General features: G+C 40.0%; 2 pseudogenes; one reads left to right on the forward strand and one right to left on the reverse strand.

The window, feature by feature from the left end:
• LOC136495564 (ABC transporter G family member 25-like) overlaps positions 1-17,737 on the forward strand; it is a 92,402-nt pseudogene that overhangs the window by 2,643 nt on the left and 72,022 nt on the right.
• Positions 13,080-15,652, reverse strand: LOC136498239 (protein FAR1-RELATED SEQUENCE 9-like; annotated as a pseudogene).

A 17,737-nucleotide genomic window follows, 5' to 3' on the forward strand; every position in this document is an offset into this window, starting at 1 on the left:
CATTCCTCTCTCTTTCTTCGCATGAATGTTTACAAAATTATTTGACTTGGTCATGTTGCTTCCTCTTTGGCTTTTATTCAGGCACTATTGCAGGTTGGGTTGCACCACTGAAGATAGTAAGCATTATCTGCCAGATATCTGATCCTGCAGTTTCATTTCTAATCTCACGTTCATAGCAATTGTCATTCAGCATGCTGAATTCTGTTTAAAATCGCAGAATGCATAATAAAAGACTTCTGTAAAGAGAACACAAAAAATGAGAGCATATTTGTGCTTGGTGCTTGCTAGGTGGTAAATCCTCAAAAAATCTCATCATTTTACATTTTTTATGCCATGCTATCTTACATCTTATAGTAATGTTCTCTGCAAATCTCTGATCCATTAACCCTAGTAGATTTCAGCGCATAACCTCCTATGAGTATAAAAATTGAAAATCGCAATTTGATGCAGGGTGCATTGAGTGTGGTGCTTTTGATCATATATAACTTCTCAGATCAGTTCCTCACAATCCGTGAACGGAGAAAAACAAGATCGAGGGAGGAAGCCATTAAGATGGCTAGGCAGCAGATCAGAGCACAAAAGCACTGGAAGGTGGCAAAACAGCTATTGAAGAGTCATGTAAACAGAAGGCAGAGTCATGTTCCTCACACGTTAGGGTCCTTTGCTCAACATGCAGATAGAGAGAGAACTCTACCCATAGAACGGAAGAGAGACCAATGGTTCCACTGAAGGCACAGGAACTATCAGAAGCTTCAGTGTTTGAGAGTGAAGGCACGAACGAGATATCTGAATCTGCTTCGTCAGTTGTGGTGATTTCGAGTGGTGGTGGGGAAACTGCTGTTACCAAGAACAAATGTGCCCTGAAAGGAAAGCACAGATCAACACTCTCACAAAGATTCAAGTACGCATATGTGAGTATTGAGAAGGAGAAGATCGAGGAGCAAGAAAACACGAACCTTTCCTCCAGTAGTGTCATTACTACGGTGAGTGAACAGAATGAGATATCTAGGCCTTTGCTTAAAGTTGAGTTCAAGGACCTTACCCTGACACTAGGGAAAAACAAGCTACTGAGATCTATCACAGGGGAGCTCCAGCCTGGCCATGTTACCACTGTCATGGGCCCTCAGGTGCTGGCAAAACCTTATTCCTCAGTGCCATTGCTGGGAAGGTAGCCGGCTATAAGATTAACGCTTCGATCCGTGTTAATGGAAAGAATGACAAAATCCGCTCTTATAAGAAGATTATTGGCTTTGTGCCACAAGATGATATTGTTCATGGAAACTGAACAGTGGAGGAAAATCTTTGGTTCAGTGCAAAATGCAGGTACTGATGCCTAATGATCATTGTCAATTATTCTTTCCGTTTCAGTACCTAACACAACCATGTCTAAGAACATATATTTCAAACAAGCAGGCTATGCACGCAAATGCCACAACGCGACAAGGTCCTCACTGTTGAAAGGGTAATAGATTCCTTGGGCCTTGAGACAATTAGGAATTCATTGGTTGGGACAGTTGAAAAGCGTGGGATATCTGGGCAGAGAAAGCGTGTTAATGTAGGAATTGAGATGGTCATGAAGCCGCCCCTTATCCTGGATGAGCCTACCTCTGGCCTCGACAGCTCTTCATCGCAACTCCTTCTAAAAGCTCTTCGCCGTGAGGCGCTTGAGGGCACAAACATTTGCGCTGTTATTCACCAACCAAGGTTACCCACAAAAAAATCATTTTACTAGAGATAATTTTGAGGTTTCTGAAAGATGATATGGAGACAATGCATGACGGAAACAGGACATCATTGCCTAGATCAATGCCCAATCAACTTCCCAACATCAGAAATACATATGTGGGAGAGCAAGCCCACCTCCAGTGCGACTTATCAAGACCTAAGGATCTGTTAGGAAGAAGGACACCAGGCATTCTGATTCAATACAAGTACTTTCTGGGCAGGTACACTTAAAAGTCAATATTCTCAAGCTTGTGAAAATTTTGGACTGCTATTTTATCACTTTTTAGATTTACTTTCCGCATGCCATTGCAGGGTCACGAAACAGCGTTGGCGCGAAGCTGGCCTGCTTGCGGTTGATTTCCTTATACTATGCTTGGCTGGAATATGCCTTGGGATACTTGCAAAGTTCAGTGACCCGACATTTGGGATGCCTGGATATATTTACACCATAATTGCAGTCTGTAAGTTTAATACTTCAGTATCCTATGTGTTTGCACTCTCAATGTCATGAAACTTCCTGATTGAAGTTACTGTGGTGCAGCTCTTTTGTGCAAAATTGCAGCACTGAGGTCATATTCACTGGAAAGGTTGCAGTACATAAGGGAGAGAGAATCTGGGATGAGCTCTTTTGCGTATTTCCTTGCCAGGGACACCATTGACCATTTTAACACAGTTGTGAAGCCGGTTGTTTACCTCTCCATGTTCTACTACTCCAGCAATCCAAGGTCAACCATGGCTGATAACTACACAGTGTTATTAGCACATTGTAGCACCCGGTTTGCACTCTCAATGTGAGCCCTTTAAGTCAAATCTCACATATAGCTATAAATAAGGATAATATCGAAAGACAATGCTCAATATATAACGTACTTAGTATAAAGGATATAACCTTAGACAACAAACAGCAGAAAGACAACTCCGATCTTTGGGTGAAGATTCCAATTCCACAGAGACAACTAACTAGTTAATCACAAGCCTAATTCCTCCAAACTCTAGCAATCTGATACCCATCCAGGATTTTTCCAAATGATTGAAAAGTAAAAAAAGTAAAACAAGCGTAAGTACATATCGTACTCAACAAATATAACATGGGGTTCATGAGGCTCAAAAGGCTAACACTGGTTTAACTGCGATTAGCTTTTAATGAGTCATGATTTTAGAAATTGAGTAGTAACAAGTTTATCACAAGTCCATGTAAACACATGATCAGGTAAACATGAATAATGAATAGCATAAACAGTAATCATTAGTGAGCATCTTCATCATCAGTATCATCAGTGTTCATCATCATTAACCATTAATGATCATCTATTCCGTAAGGGTTTCAAGGCCGCTCGTGACCGTGAGCACGGCTGATATACCAGTTTTACACTCTGCAGAGATTGTATACTTTCACCGTTAGTCATGATTTACCCTTTCACCTGAGGTGATCAGCCTCTTGACCCACTACCAAGGAAGAGCGGTAGGGTTCACTATGAAGCCTTTCAAAGGTTCATCTACCAAGTTATGGTCATTAGATTCACTCGGCAAACAGATGTAAAACTCCCCTTTCCGATGGGATAATGACGCACAGCCTATACATAAGGGGACAGAGGCCGCACTATACCCGATTCGGCAAGCCATTCTTACGCCAATAAAGGTAACCTCTTAACAAGCTAGAAAAGGTCCTCATACTGAGCTAAAGTCAGAGCCATATAGCCCTCACAGCTGTACTGTAAGTCCCGGATGATCACTTACAGATAAGTCCTTAGGGAGAGGAATCTAGAGCACCATAGAAACAGCCCAATGCTTTAGCCTCCTTGTTCCATATTGCTAAAAAGCATCATTTAATATTTATTGCATATAACATTAGCCAAGTACAAGATCATGGCCTTAGTTGAGCACTAGCATCATACTACCCAATACAATAACCCATAGGAATTAAGGCACAAGGTACAAAGTACTAGAAAATCCTTAGTGGTAGTTAAGGTAGACACATGTAGCATGAATTACATAATTAAAGGTGTATAAGACAACAATAAAGATCCCATGCTATACTTGCCTTAAACTCTGCTCCTTCTTTAAGTCTAAAACTCCAAAGAAACTCCTTGATCAACACGTAAAACTCAACGACTGGACAAGATCATTAAGCACCACACAAGCATCCGAACAAACATGCATAGCATTCAAACATAACTATATTAGAATAATACACCAATCAGTGAAAAAGAATTTGAAATCAAATCTACGCGTTGCTACGATCACACAGACACGAAAAGCACGCTAATTGGAGCTACGGTGAAAAAGATACATCTACCATAGATTTGCTTCGAAAAGAAACTATAGACTTTATTTATTTTAGCTTTATAAAACATGTATAAGATACTTTAGATAAATGCCTTAATTGAGTTAAGTCAAATTATATTTGATTTAGAAAAATAATATAAAACTAATCATATAATTGACCAAGGTGAAAAGCCTGAGTTACTTTTAATTAGAAAATCCAATTGCATAATCATTATTCAAGTTAGGCATTAAACCATAAAACTCCAGAGCTCTTGACATGGAAAACATTGGTATTAATGCGTAGATTATGTCGTTATGAATCTAACGCAACTTGAACGGGTCAAATCGGAGTTAAAACGGAGAAGATATGACCTAATGAAGATAGTGACAATTTTGTAAATAGATGGAACTTGATTTTCAAATTTAAAATAAATAAAATCCAATTTTAAATCTGTCCAAGGACCATGGGTATTATTTCATAAAAAGGCAGGGGCTCTTTAGCAAAAATGCAGGGACAACAGGTTGATTTGCGGAAAACAGAGGGTCTCTTTTGTAAAATTACCAGCTAAACCGGTATGGGTGAATCTGGGTCGTCGGTGGAGAGATGGACGGCTGCGGGCATACGGGGAGAGATGGTCGCCGGGGCGGCGCTCCAGCACAGCGGCGCGCCATGGTCGACGGTGAGAGAGTCACCGAGGACACTCGGGTTTCCAAACTAGACATCCAAAAGCCACGGGAAAACACGGGACAACGGCGGAGGCTACTGCGAACTCATCTGTGAGGTCGACGAAGGAGTTAAGGCACTGGAGACGGTGGTGATGACGATGGGGCGGCTTGGAAACTACGGTGGTACTCCGACGAGCTCTAAAACGTGAAAGAGAGAGAGAAGAAGGGCACAGACTGCACGGGCGTTTTGCTTACCGTCGTGCGTAGCTTCGGGAAGAGCTCTAGTCAACGATTGAACGACGGTGAAGCCGGTCAGCGGCGACGGACGACAGCTAGGGTTGCGGCACGCGGTGAGCTCTATGTAGAGACGGCTAAGCGCTAGGGTTAGGGAATAGGGGTTGCGGCGTGTGCGCTGCCGCTATTTATGAGGCTGGGCTGCTTGAGACGCATGCCAAGGCGATGAGATGGGGGCATGGCGGATTCCTTCGGCGTCGTTGGAGTACAGCGCGATGACAACTCGGGATAGGAGAAGCCGATGACAAGTGGTCCCAGGCTATCAAGGACAGAGAAGGAGAAGAGGGCACCGGTACCGGCGGCTGAGCGGGCCAAGCGCACGGGGAGAGGGGAGCTGGGCCGGGGAGAGGGCAGAGCAGCTATTGCAGCGGGCCTGGTGCGGTGGGCCGACGGGAGAGAGAGGGAAAGCGGCAGCCAGGCCGACCGGCTAGGGAATGGGCCAGCGATAGTAGGCCAGACCAGAGAGAGGAGAGTAGCGAGCTAGGCCGAAATGGGAAGGGAAATAGGCCTTCAGGCTAAATTGAAGAAGAAGATGATTTTCCATTTTTCAATTCCTTTTCCATTTTCTTTTCTTATTTCAAAACGAAATTCAAATATAAACCAAATCGAATTCAAATATTATTTCAAATATACTTTCGATTCAAAAATATGATAAGAACTCTTGGGAGGTTTTCAAAAATAAATTTTACAACTTTTTAAACTCTTTTATTTTCCAAATTTTTTTGTTTTATTTCAAAGCCATTTTCAAACTCTTTTCAAAAACATTTCAAATTGTTTTGTAGTTTTGGATCAACACCACTCATGCAATAAACTTTATGCACTAGCATGTATGCACAACAAGTTGCTGAACCTTATGATATATTTTAATTTGATGAAAAGTTTTATTTATCTACATTTTCATGGGCTCATAAAATACCAAAATAAATCGTTTTAATCCTATTTCAAAAGTACAAATTTTAGGGTATTACAGACACCATTGACCATTTTAACACAGTTGTGAAGCCGGTTGTTTACCTCTCCATGTTCTACTACTTCAGCAATCCAAGGTCAACGATGGCTGATAACTACACAGTGTTATTAGCACTTGTGTACTGCGTGACCGGGATTGGTTATGCATCATATTAATTATCATTCCTATTCCTATTCTGGTTTCTTTCATAAATTGTATTCTATGACTCTATTTTGCAGTGTGCTGCAATAATACCAGCTATCCTGACCTTGTTGTCGAGTCACCCAAGTACACCTCTGTTCCTGAAAAACTTGTGCTACACAAAGTGGGCACCGGAGAGCTTCATCATTGTAAATGCTAAAAGGTACTTCCTTTGTTTCAGATGGAAAGTCATTCTGGTTTTGTCCTAAGTGAAACTGTCTTGCACTTGAACAAGTTTTGACAAAAAAAACGATATTTATAATATCAAATAAGTATCATTAGATTCATCGTGACATAGTAATGCCCATTTTGTGTCACAAATATTGGTATTCTTCTTTATATATATAACTTGATCAAATTTAAGATGGTTTGACATAGAAAAGAAGCAGAATGATTTTTCTTTTTGGTCAAACTTAAGAGGGAGTAAGAGCCTTACACGTCACAATGTTTTTCAAAATAGATATAACCATATAGATGAAGACTATATTTGTTTTGCAAAAATAGTTATTCATAACAAAAGTTTGGTGACACGTTTGAAATTGTGACTGCTCGTTCACTACTACAGAAAAGGTTTGTAGCAATGGCTCAATTTTTTGTAGGGGCGGCTAGGGATGGAGGCGCCCCTATAGTGGGCGTGCTCGGGACCCACGAGACCAGCCACGACTACAAATGACACAGTAGGGGCGGCTAGTGATACGAGCCGCCCCTATAAATGGGTCGATTTATAGGGACGGCTCACTCACTAGCCACCCTCGGTCTTGCGATTTATAGGGGCGGCTCAATTACCAGCAGCCCCTACAAATGCTGCACGTACAAAAGGCTGCAGCCCCCTTCTTGCTCCTCGGGTCACTCACTCTTACCCAAAAAAAGGTTTGGAAGGCCTTAGGCACCTCCCAAAAATTGCTCTACTAAGGGGGAAGGTTTTTGTCTCAAATCCTTTGGTGGGGAGGTTGTAGAAGGTAAGAAAATACTATTCCACACTTTTTTTTAAGTTTTCATGGTTGGTTAGTGAGTAATTAGAGTTTTGCTTTTCTCTCTTCTATGGTGCTTGAGCTACTTATGAAGCAAATCAGACCCAAGTTTTGATTGTAGTAGGGTAAATTAGGTAGGGAACAAGATCACACCCTTATTTAGTCCATGTTTCTTGATTTTAGTGAATAATTAGTTAGTTTTATGGATGTTTCATGTGCATTTAGGTCTAGATCTAGATCTAGGGTTTGTTTTTTTATTAATTTTGTTTTTGTAAATTTATGTTTCATGAAATTAAAATAGGGTTTGCATGAAAGGTAGTGGGTAAAATATTAATTGTTGCAAATTGTTGTCTTTGAAATTATTTATTTTAATTAATAAATATATATTTTTAATTATTTATTGATAAATAGGCCATTAATTAATTACCCTCTACAATGGTGTGTGTTTGATAGGCTTCATGTAATTTTATTTTATATTTATATTTATATATATCTGAAGTATATAGAATCATTGTCAAGTAATTAATTTTTAATTTGATTGTTGTGTTTTAAAAGATGGAGTACAGGAAGTCTTGGATGTATGGTTCGTTAAAGTTTAAGGCAGGTTTCCGTGAAGAGGTGGACAAATTTATTGAAGCCGCAGAGAAGCATGCAGCGATGTTGACAGAGAATAAGGATACAATTACTTGTCCCTACAAAGATTGCAAGAACCTTATGGCATGGATAGATGTGGGTATCATCAGAGAACATTTGATTGTGCGAGGATTTGTTGAGGACTACACAGTGTGGATTCATCATGGTGAAACAACGGTTGTTGGTAATGACGACGATGATGAAGAAGACGACGCCGAAACCCTAGAATACATGTCCCAATACTCAGAAGAGCTTGATATACAAATGGAACCTGAGTTTGGCAATGAACAAGGTGGTGATGCTGGTGGTTAGGATGGTAACGACGAAGGTGGTGCCAATAATGATGGGGGAGCATGTGTTGGTGATGAAGATGATTTTGATGATTTGGAGGAAATGATTCGGGTCCTTGGACCAGAGATTTTACTAAAGAGCCCGAAAGGTCTAGAAAATTTGGAAAGGGTGACAAAAGCATCGAAGGAGACTGTGTATGGTGTTAAAAAGGGTTGTCCGACACATTGGACATTGCTACATTTTGTGCTTGAGCTACTCGTCCTGAAGGCTAAGTACGGCTGGTCAGACTGTAGTTTTAATGATCTATTGCATCTCCTGTCATGGTGCTGCCACAACCAAACTCAGTTCCCGCCAACACATACCAAGCGAAGAAGGTTATAAGTCCATTGACAATGGGGGTTGAAAAAATCCATACATGCCCCAACGACTGTATCCTTTTTTTGTAGTGAAACGTTCAAGTCACTTGATAAATGTCCCCGGTGTGAGGTCAGCTGGTACTAGAACAATGACCTTTACGGTGGGGATGAAGCCTCCATAGGAAAAAGAGGAATAAGAAGGGTACGAAAAAGGTGGTCAAAGAATGTCAGCCCCCAAAGGACACTCCATTAGGCAACGATGCAAAGCAGAGAAGAATTTCTGCCTTGGTACTATGGTACTTGCCAGTGACCGACCGCTTAAGACTTATCTTCCTAAACCCTAAAGAAGCCACACTAATGACATGGTGGGATGATGAGCGCAAGGTGGATGATGTTAAGATTGCACACCTGACTGATTGTAGTCAGTGGCAATGGATCGATGAGAAGCACAAAGAATTCAGCGATGACCCAAGGAATGTACGGTTTGGCTTGAGCACTGATGGAATGAATCCCTTCAATGAGAGGATGAGCGACCACAGCACTTGGCTAGTGATCTTGACCATGTACAACATCCCAACATGGTTGTGTCAAAAGAGAAAGTACCTTCTCCTCACTATTCTTATTTCTGGCCCTAAACAACTAGGCATTGATATAGACGTGTTCCTCGAGCCTTTGATGCAAGAAATGGAGAGGCTATAGAGGAATGGAGAGCCGATGTATGATGCGTTCCGAAAGGAGGACTTCATATGTAGAGCAATAATATTTGTTACTACCAATGATTACCCCGCATTGTTTGCTTTGTCTAGACAGATCAAAGGGAAGACAGGATGCTTAGTTTGCTTGGATGGTACTACATGGATGTTCCTGGATGCATCCAAAAAGATAGTTTACCTAAGGAACCGACGCTTCTTAAAGACAAGTCACAAGTCCTGCAACAAATTATTCTTTAGATTTTATGACAACAACCTAGAGATTTAACCCCCTCCGGAGAGACGTCATAACGGAGAACACGAGTACAGAATGGTGAAAAACATACATGTCGTCTATTGAAAGAAGAATCCAGATGGGACGAACAGAGATAGAAGCACACCTCCTGTCGAAGGCATACCTTTCAAGAAACAATCAATCTTCTTTCAGTATCTACCTTATTGGCCAGACTTGGAGGTTCCCCATGCCATTGATGCTATGTACGTGCAGAAGAATGTCTTTGAGAGTCTCATTGCTACCTTGATGGACATAGGCAAGTCAACGGATGGTCTAAAATCACAGAAAGACATGGTGTAGCTAAACGTGATACCACAGCTTCACCAGGTACCTGAGGCTAATGGAAAATACACTCTGCCCACGACATGCTTGAACCTAACATCAGAAGAGAAGAGAGCTATATGCACTTTCCTAAGGGGGTCAAAGTCTCGACTGGGTTTTCAACAAATGTGAAGAAGCTAGTGTCGATGAAGGACTTGTCAATAACACACTGCAAGGCTCACGATTGTCATGTGATGCTGACCGTGTTTCTACCTATTGCAATCAGGGCTATAAAGCTAGAGCTCTTGAAAATGGCCATCACCCGCATGTGCTACTTCTTTTCAAAGATCTCACAGAAGACGATTGGCAAGAAAGAGTTGAGTGACCTATATGAATTTGTGGTGTAGACACAAAACCAAATAGAGATGTGTTTACCTCCTGCTTTTTTTTATATAATGTCACATCTCATGATTCACATGGTTCATTAGATACAGGCGCTGGGCCCTTGCTACTTGCATGAAATGTGATCCTACGAGTGGTTCATGTCAGTTCTAAGCTGATACGTGCATAATCGAGCATACCCAGAGGGCTCCATGATAGAGGGTTACAGTACTGAAGAAGTCATCGAGTGCTGTCAAGAGTACCTAAAAGTATAGAAATGGATTGGTAAATCCGATTCTCGTCATAAGGGTAGGCTGGTTGGGAAGGGCACCAGTGGTAGAAAAGTGTTCATCGACCATGATTACAAAGAAGTGAGTCGGGCGCATTATAGTGTCTTGTAGAGTACACAACTGATGCAACCGTATATTGATGAACACTTGGCTATCATTATGGTGGAGAGAAATGGTCATTTAGATGATTGGGTCATGAAACAGCACAAGCATCGACTAACTACATGGTTGAAGGACCAAAATATACCGCCTGGAGAAAACATAGACTCTATTACCATCAGTAGGTTGGCGGAGGGGCCATCGAGACAAGTGACATCTTGGAAAGCTTATGACATTAATGGGTACACGTACTATACCCACGCAAAGGATAGTAAATATGTGAACCAAAACAGTGGCGTTCGAATAGAAGCTCTTGATGGAGTGGGGCGAAAGATTCAATACTTTGGTATCATTGAAGAGATATGGGAACTTGACTATGGAAGGGATATAACGGTGGCCCGGTTTCGATGCCGCTAGATCAAACAACACCAATTGAACAAAATCGAATTGAGAGTCCTGGACCTCGAGAATCTAGGCTACCATGATGACCCTTGGGTGCTCGCTTCACGTGTAGTACAAGTTTTCTATATGCCTGACACACAAAGTAACCTACCTTGAAGAAGAGGACAAAGCACATGGTTGCCTGCAGAAAACAGCACATTATCGGAGTTGATGGCGTGGACGATGTTGAAGCTTACAATAACTATGATGAGATGTCGCTATTCACAGACTTTTCTAAGAAGATCAGTGTTGTAGAAAAGAACCTATCCAAAAATATATTGCCATGGGAACGAAAAGGTGTCAAGGGAAACACATTACAGCGGGCTAGCTAGTTGTTGAACATGGAGTATTTGAGTGTATGTGTTTGTAAGATTTCATTTATGTATGTGTGTGAGACTATACATTTATGTATGTGTGTGAGACTACATTTATTCATGTGTGTAAGACTACCCTTTGCAATATCCAGATAAACCTATTGCAACATCCACTCTATTACTACTAAAATAGCTGTAACACGCAGACACTTGAAACATGCACTTATTACTACTGCAACATGTTCGGACGACTATTGAAACACTTAAAACAAGCACTTAACACTTTATGAAATGAATAAATAACCAAAATAAAAGTTGGAGATCTTGACGAGTTATACAACTTTTATATTCATCACCTTTACAGCTGAAATCATTTAGTGGTTGAAAATCAGGTTTGAAGTTGTCATTTTCTGAAATTTAAAATTTGAATTGTCTAAAATTAGTGATAAAGATAGATGACCAGACTAAAATGATAGAGCATGATTTTAGAAAATTTTAGAAAAAAACCATCACATTTGGAGTTAGTATAAGGGAGAAAAACTAGTTATAAGTTTCAGCCACATATTAAAAAGAGAAATCACACTTGTTCATATTTGATCATCATGAACAGTTGTGACTTTTCTTTTTAATCTCTGGGTAATATTTCTAACTAGTCTTTCTCCCTCATACTAACTCCAAATGTGATGATTTTTTTTCTAAAATTTTATAAAATCATGCCCTATCAAGTTATTGTGTTGATTTGATCATTCTTTTCGTTTGACAAAGTTTGAGCAATTTAAATTTTTAAATTAAAAAAATAACAAGTTATAACAAGATTTTGAAACACCAAATGATTTCAGCTAAAAAAGTGATGAATACCAAAGATGTATAACTCATCAATATTTACAACTTTTATTTTAGTTATTTCTTCATCTGATAAAGTGATAGAAAATACTGTTCATAAATCAACATGTCTCTCATATAGTTCATAAAACTATGAGTGATATGTGAATTTGTGAACAATGTTTAATAATACTTTGTCAAATGAAGAAGTGACCAAAATAAAAGTTGTAGATAGTGATGAGTTCAACAACTTTTATGTTCACGACTTTTGTAGTTGAAATTATTTAAGGTTTCAAAATCTTGTTTGAAGTTGTCATTTATTGAAATTCAAAATTTGAATTGTTCAAATTTTGTCAAATGAAAAGATGACTAAAATAAAAGTTGTAGATAGTGATGTGTTCAACAATTTTTATTTTGGTCATTTCTTCATCTACCACAGTGTTAACAAACATTGATCACAAATTCATGAATCTCATACATAGTTTACAAAACTAGATGAGAGATGTGTCAATATATGAACAATGTTTGCTATCACTTTCTCAAATGAAGAAATAACCAAAATAAAAGTTGTAGAACTTGATGAGTTCAACATATTTTATATTCATGACTTTTACATTTAAAATCATATACTCTTCCAAAATGTTGTTTGAAGTTGTCCTTTTTTAAAATTCAAATTTTGAATCATTCAAAAAAGTCACATGAAAATATGACTAAAATGAAAGTTGCAGATTTTGATGAGTTCTACAACTTTGATGTTTACAATATTTCCATTTTCGATCATTTAATGTCCTAAAATACAATTCCAAGTTTTGAATTTCAATTTTTTATTTTTTAAATATTTTATTTATTTGTAGGGGCGGCTGACTTAGGAACCGCCCCTACAAATGTATTTGTAGGGGCGGCTAGAGTTTCAAGCCGCCCCCACAAATCAGCCGCGTTATATAAACAGCACCACCGAAAAATTCTAAGTCTTGGGCGTGTTTTTCTGCTCCACGACGCCAGTAGGCTGCCAAATTTTCCCGCGCCCGCCTCTGTGCCCTACCTCCGCCTCCAAACCCCAGTCCATCTCCTGCCCTGTGCACCGCTGTTCCCCCCGGTGGCTAGGGTTTCCGCCGCCATTCCCCCTCCCACGGCGGCTAGGGTTTCCGCTGCCGATGCCCGTGCTCCCTCCCCCCGGCGGCCCTGGTGCCCGTGCGCTCTCTCTCCGCCGACGGCCCCGGTGCTGGTGCGCCCTGGCGTCCCTGCTCCCTCCCCCGGTAGCTCTGGTACCCGTGCGCTCCGGTGTCGACGCTCCCTCCCCCAGGCGGCCCTGGTGCCCTAGTGCCCGTGCGCTCTCCCTCCGCCTGGCTTGTTCTTCTGCAGGTAAGCTCCAACCCCTTCTCCTCCATTCTTGCTCCACTATGCAGCAGATTCGTTGTAGTGGTCGGACATGGATTCATGGCAGTCTGATGTGCTGCTGTAATTTTCAAGAATATTTGACTTTGATTTGGATCCCTGCTTACAGAAGCACAAGTATCTGCTGTCTTGTTCATAAGCATAGCATACCTCAGCACATTTTGTGAAGCATCTGATCCTGTCTTTTCTGTGCAAAGTTTTTGTAACTCCTGCTCTCTGAACTTCTTTGTCCACCTTTGCCTGATATAGTGTTCAGGTATCTCGTTAATTCCAAACTGTGTGAAAAGCCTTAGAACATGGCAACAAAGTATTCCATCTCGCTCAAACTTCGAACATATGCAATTAAATATCTTTTTTTTCCATGTCAACTTCAACAGAGAAGGAATCATTCAGAAATTCAGCATCTTCATATTCCAGCACTCTCTTCACTGTATAAATTCTGTCCTTTTCCTCTTCAAAAACATTGAAAGCAGATGCATCAAGTAGCTCTTTCTGAAATTTTAAGAACAGTCCCACTGTGTAAATTTCTGCAGCATGCCTTTCTATTGGTTGCCTTGTGCAGTATATTGGCTTTTGCATACTTGACTCAAATCTATCAATGCTAACAACCTGCTCTTGCAAAATGTTACACTGACCGATGAAGGTTTCAATGTTATCCTCCTGCAGAACATAGTCCTTGAAGATTGAGTTTGTGCTCTCACAACCTCCGAAGGAACGTATAAATGGGCAAAACACATGTTTGAAGTAAACTGGCACCCACATAGATCTTGTCCAATACATTTGCTTCAAGTGTGCATTTATTTCTGCATTATATTTCTTAAGCATTGCTTTCCAACCATTCTCAAAATCTTCAGTAGTTAAAGAATTCAAAACAAGACATGACATCTCAGCATCCATTCCAGGTCTGTTTGCCATAAAACCTCAAATTCAACTCCAGCTTCCCTCATTACATGCCACATGCTAAACCGATGAAAAACTGTAGGGAATACCTCTGCAATTGATTTCTGCATAGCTGAATCCAGACGAGTCATTATAATACTTGGTTTCTTGTCTTCCATCACATCCAAGAATGTCCTGAATAACCAAGAGAATGTCTCTGCCTCGTCATTTTCAAGCAGAGCCCAACCAAAGACAGTTGGCTTACCATGCCCATTAATTCCAATTAATGATGCAAACGGCATGTTGTATGCATTGGTTCTATAAGTTGTATTAATATGAATGAAATCTCCAAATAAAGCATAATCCAGTCTAGCTCGCACATCTGTCCAAAAGATATTTCTTATAGTACTATCTTCATCAGTCTTCATAGCATAGTACAACCCAGGTTGCTCCTTTTGCAATTTTCACATGTTCTAGTGTGCTTCCAATATCTGTATTCCTAGTCTTCATCACCCTGCCAGACTGTTTCAAGTTGTTGACATCCACTTTACTCACAGGTATATTCTTAAATCTCCCCTGTAATTTCTTGAAAATTTCCATTATCTTTGTTGCTTTAATTTTGCTTTCTTGCAATACTCTTGAGAAGTGTCTCTCTTCCTCTGACGTGCTTGTGGCTCATGAAAAATCTGGTCAACAAGGGTGAACTCCAAAGTGGGTGATTATGTTCATTCATAACTCCTATAATCTCCCACCTCTGCAACAAGTTTCACAGTCACCTTCATGGGGCATTGAGTATGCACAATAGCATCTCTTCTCCTCTTCTTCGGTCTTGTATCAGCTTGTTTTGTTTTCCTACTTTTACTGCACACAAACCTTATCTTCTTGTGCTTGTAATTTGTTCCTTTAATCACTGTGTATCCAGTAACTTGCCCATGGACATTGATAAAACGATGAGCGTCTTGTAGTGTGGAAAATATCATGCCAACCTCTGGAGCTCTAGACTTTTCCAATTCTTCTGGACTTGGGAACATATAGTCTTCATCACCATCAACTTCTGCTTCAGCTTTATCTTTTTGGAAATCATTGGGGTCTTCATCTCCTTCATTTAGGACAGTAGTCCCATTCTCCTGGTCCAGTTCCTGTAATTTAAAAAATGTTTATAGCTTCCTAAGAAAAGGAATCTTCAACAATTTTAACTGTGAGATGCGATGAAATTTTGGCATAGAGATGCAGGTACCTTAACAAATGTGCTCCCAGCTTCTGGGGACTGTATTTCAGTATCTGTTTCAGTACATTCCAGCAGGAAAGTAGGTGACTGCTGAAATAGAATGTCACTGCAGCTTAATCTCCATTGTTTATTCCATACAGTTTCTTTGGTCCTGTAAACTATGTGCCAATGAGTTTTTAGATCATTACCTGCAAGCTTAATCTCCATTGTTTATTCCACACATGGTTTATTGAGCCGATAGCCATTGGATGCTAGGAATGATTTTTATTGGGCACCATGTATGTGCTGTCCAAGTTGGTAAAGAACATGAATTTGCAATACTTGCCAAAAAAAATCAAATTATAGTTCTAAGCAACACTTGCAGTCCTACAACTACAACTGCTCTGCACTTTTGGATATATGCTCCTCACTAAATGTGTACATGCAGAAACCTTTTGCATCTATTGCCGTGTTCCGTCTGTTAGAAGTTGTGTGAGATATATATTTCGTGCATCTAGAAGTGCTGAAAAATCAATCCACTTTGACCAAGACAACACATTGATCATACAAGATATTATTGCTTGTTCAATGGATATAACTTCGTCTTGAAGGCCTTGTTTAAAACATGTGTAGTGCTAGCTAGTACAATAGGCACAAGCATGAGCATATGCCGTTGCCGATCGACCGAACATAAGAAAAGATTGTATTTTTCTCTGAAAATTTTGGAATGTTTATCACAAATCGAACACATACGTACATACAACATGCTGATGATTGTGCTACGTTTGTCTAGATATGCAGCCGTCCAAAATAGCCTTCAATTTCCGCACTGCATGCCGCCAAATTGTGTCCTTGTGCATCCTGAATTATTCCTGATCATGACGACGAAATCTGTGTGGCTCGCGGACAAGTCCTTGAGTCAGCGGTCAACTCTATGCAGACCTAAAGATGGTGCTGGTCACCTCACATGTATGCATCAAAAATATTTTTTCCTCTCTTCACGTACGTACATATCAGCAAACATTAACTTTCCATAGGATATATAGGAGATGCATATGGCGCATGCATGACTGAATATCTCATTTAATTAGCGGTTTATTTCTTAATTACCATAGATCGTCTTCAACAAATAAGGTTCGTACACAGGACATATTTTTTATTGAACAATGAATATATCCTAAAAAAATATTATGTACTTAATGGTAGAGGGACAAGCTTTAACCATTTTTTGGTTTATATAAAAGTATCGAATATTGGGTACAGTGAACAAAGCCAGGGATGACTTCCTTTAATTCTGTGCCACATCACAACCAATTATTGTGCAATTGCTTATCTATGGTGTCGTTTGGCACAGCTCAGCTTCACTAGTGAAGTTGTTTTTTTGGTTTTTAGCTCAATCAGCACAAAAAATTACAATATTAAAATGAAAGGAAGTATAAAAATTTCAAGGGAATAATTATAATCATTCTACTGGGCAAGAGTTCATCAGATCATAAACTATAACAAATGCTCCTTTCGTGTTTTTTCTTTTTTAGTTGCAAGGGCCAAGGGATACAAACGTTTATTTCAGTAGCTTAGAAGCCTAAAAGTTCATCGATTTTTCTGCTAATAATAAGACCAATGCTGCTGTTTTTTGGCTATTTTTGTCATCAGCTGCTGCTCTATGTTTGCTAAGCATGCTATTGCTTTTTTTTGCCAAATCTCTCCTCTCCTCTCATCTCCTTTGTTTTGCCGATGATTGAATTGTCTAAATCCATACATTATATGGAATATGAGCTGATAATCAAGAACTTGTGAGGAACTTGGCATCATTATCGACTGCTCCTACATTACCTTCTCCTCTTTTCTCTGTTATGATGCCTTGATGCTCCAAGTTCATGATCAAATGATGATTGACATGTTTCTGAAGCCTCTACTACTGCTACTACTCGTTTTTTTATATATTGTTGTTTTATAGGACTACTTTGGTTTATGGACCTTTTTGATTTCTTATACCTTCTCGCATACCTAAAGCACACTTTCTTGCATCTCTTAGAATAAAGCGCGAAATAATATCGCTGGACACCAGACAGTGCAGCCCGATGCCCCGAGCATGATGAGCAGCCAACCTATGAGGAGCAAGCACTAGAGGACTAGCTTACTTAGGAGGAGTTCGATAACGAGTTAGAAAAATAATCAAGAAGTGATGCTTACTCAGGAGCAATGTGACGAGGAGGAAGGGGGAGTAGAAGGAAGAGCAGGAGAGGCTGCTGAAGGCGAAGAAGAAGAGGATGATGATGATGAGGACTCAGAAGTGGGATATGTAAGTCCTGA

This window comes from Miscanthus floridulus, chromosome 12, assembly GCF_019320115.1.
Source record: "Miscanthus floridulus cultivar M001 chromosome 12, ASM1932011v1, whole genome shotgun sequence".
Taxonomy (NCBI): Eukaryota; Viridiplantae; Streptophyta; class Magnoliopsida; order Poales; family Poaceae; genus Miscanthus; species Miscanthus floridulus.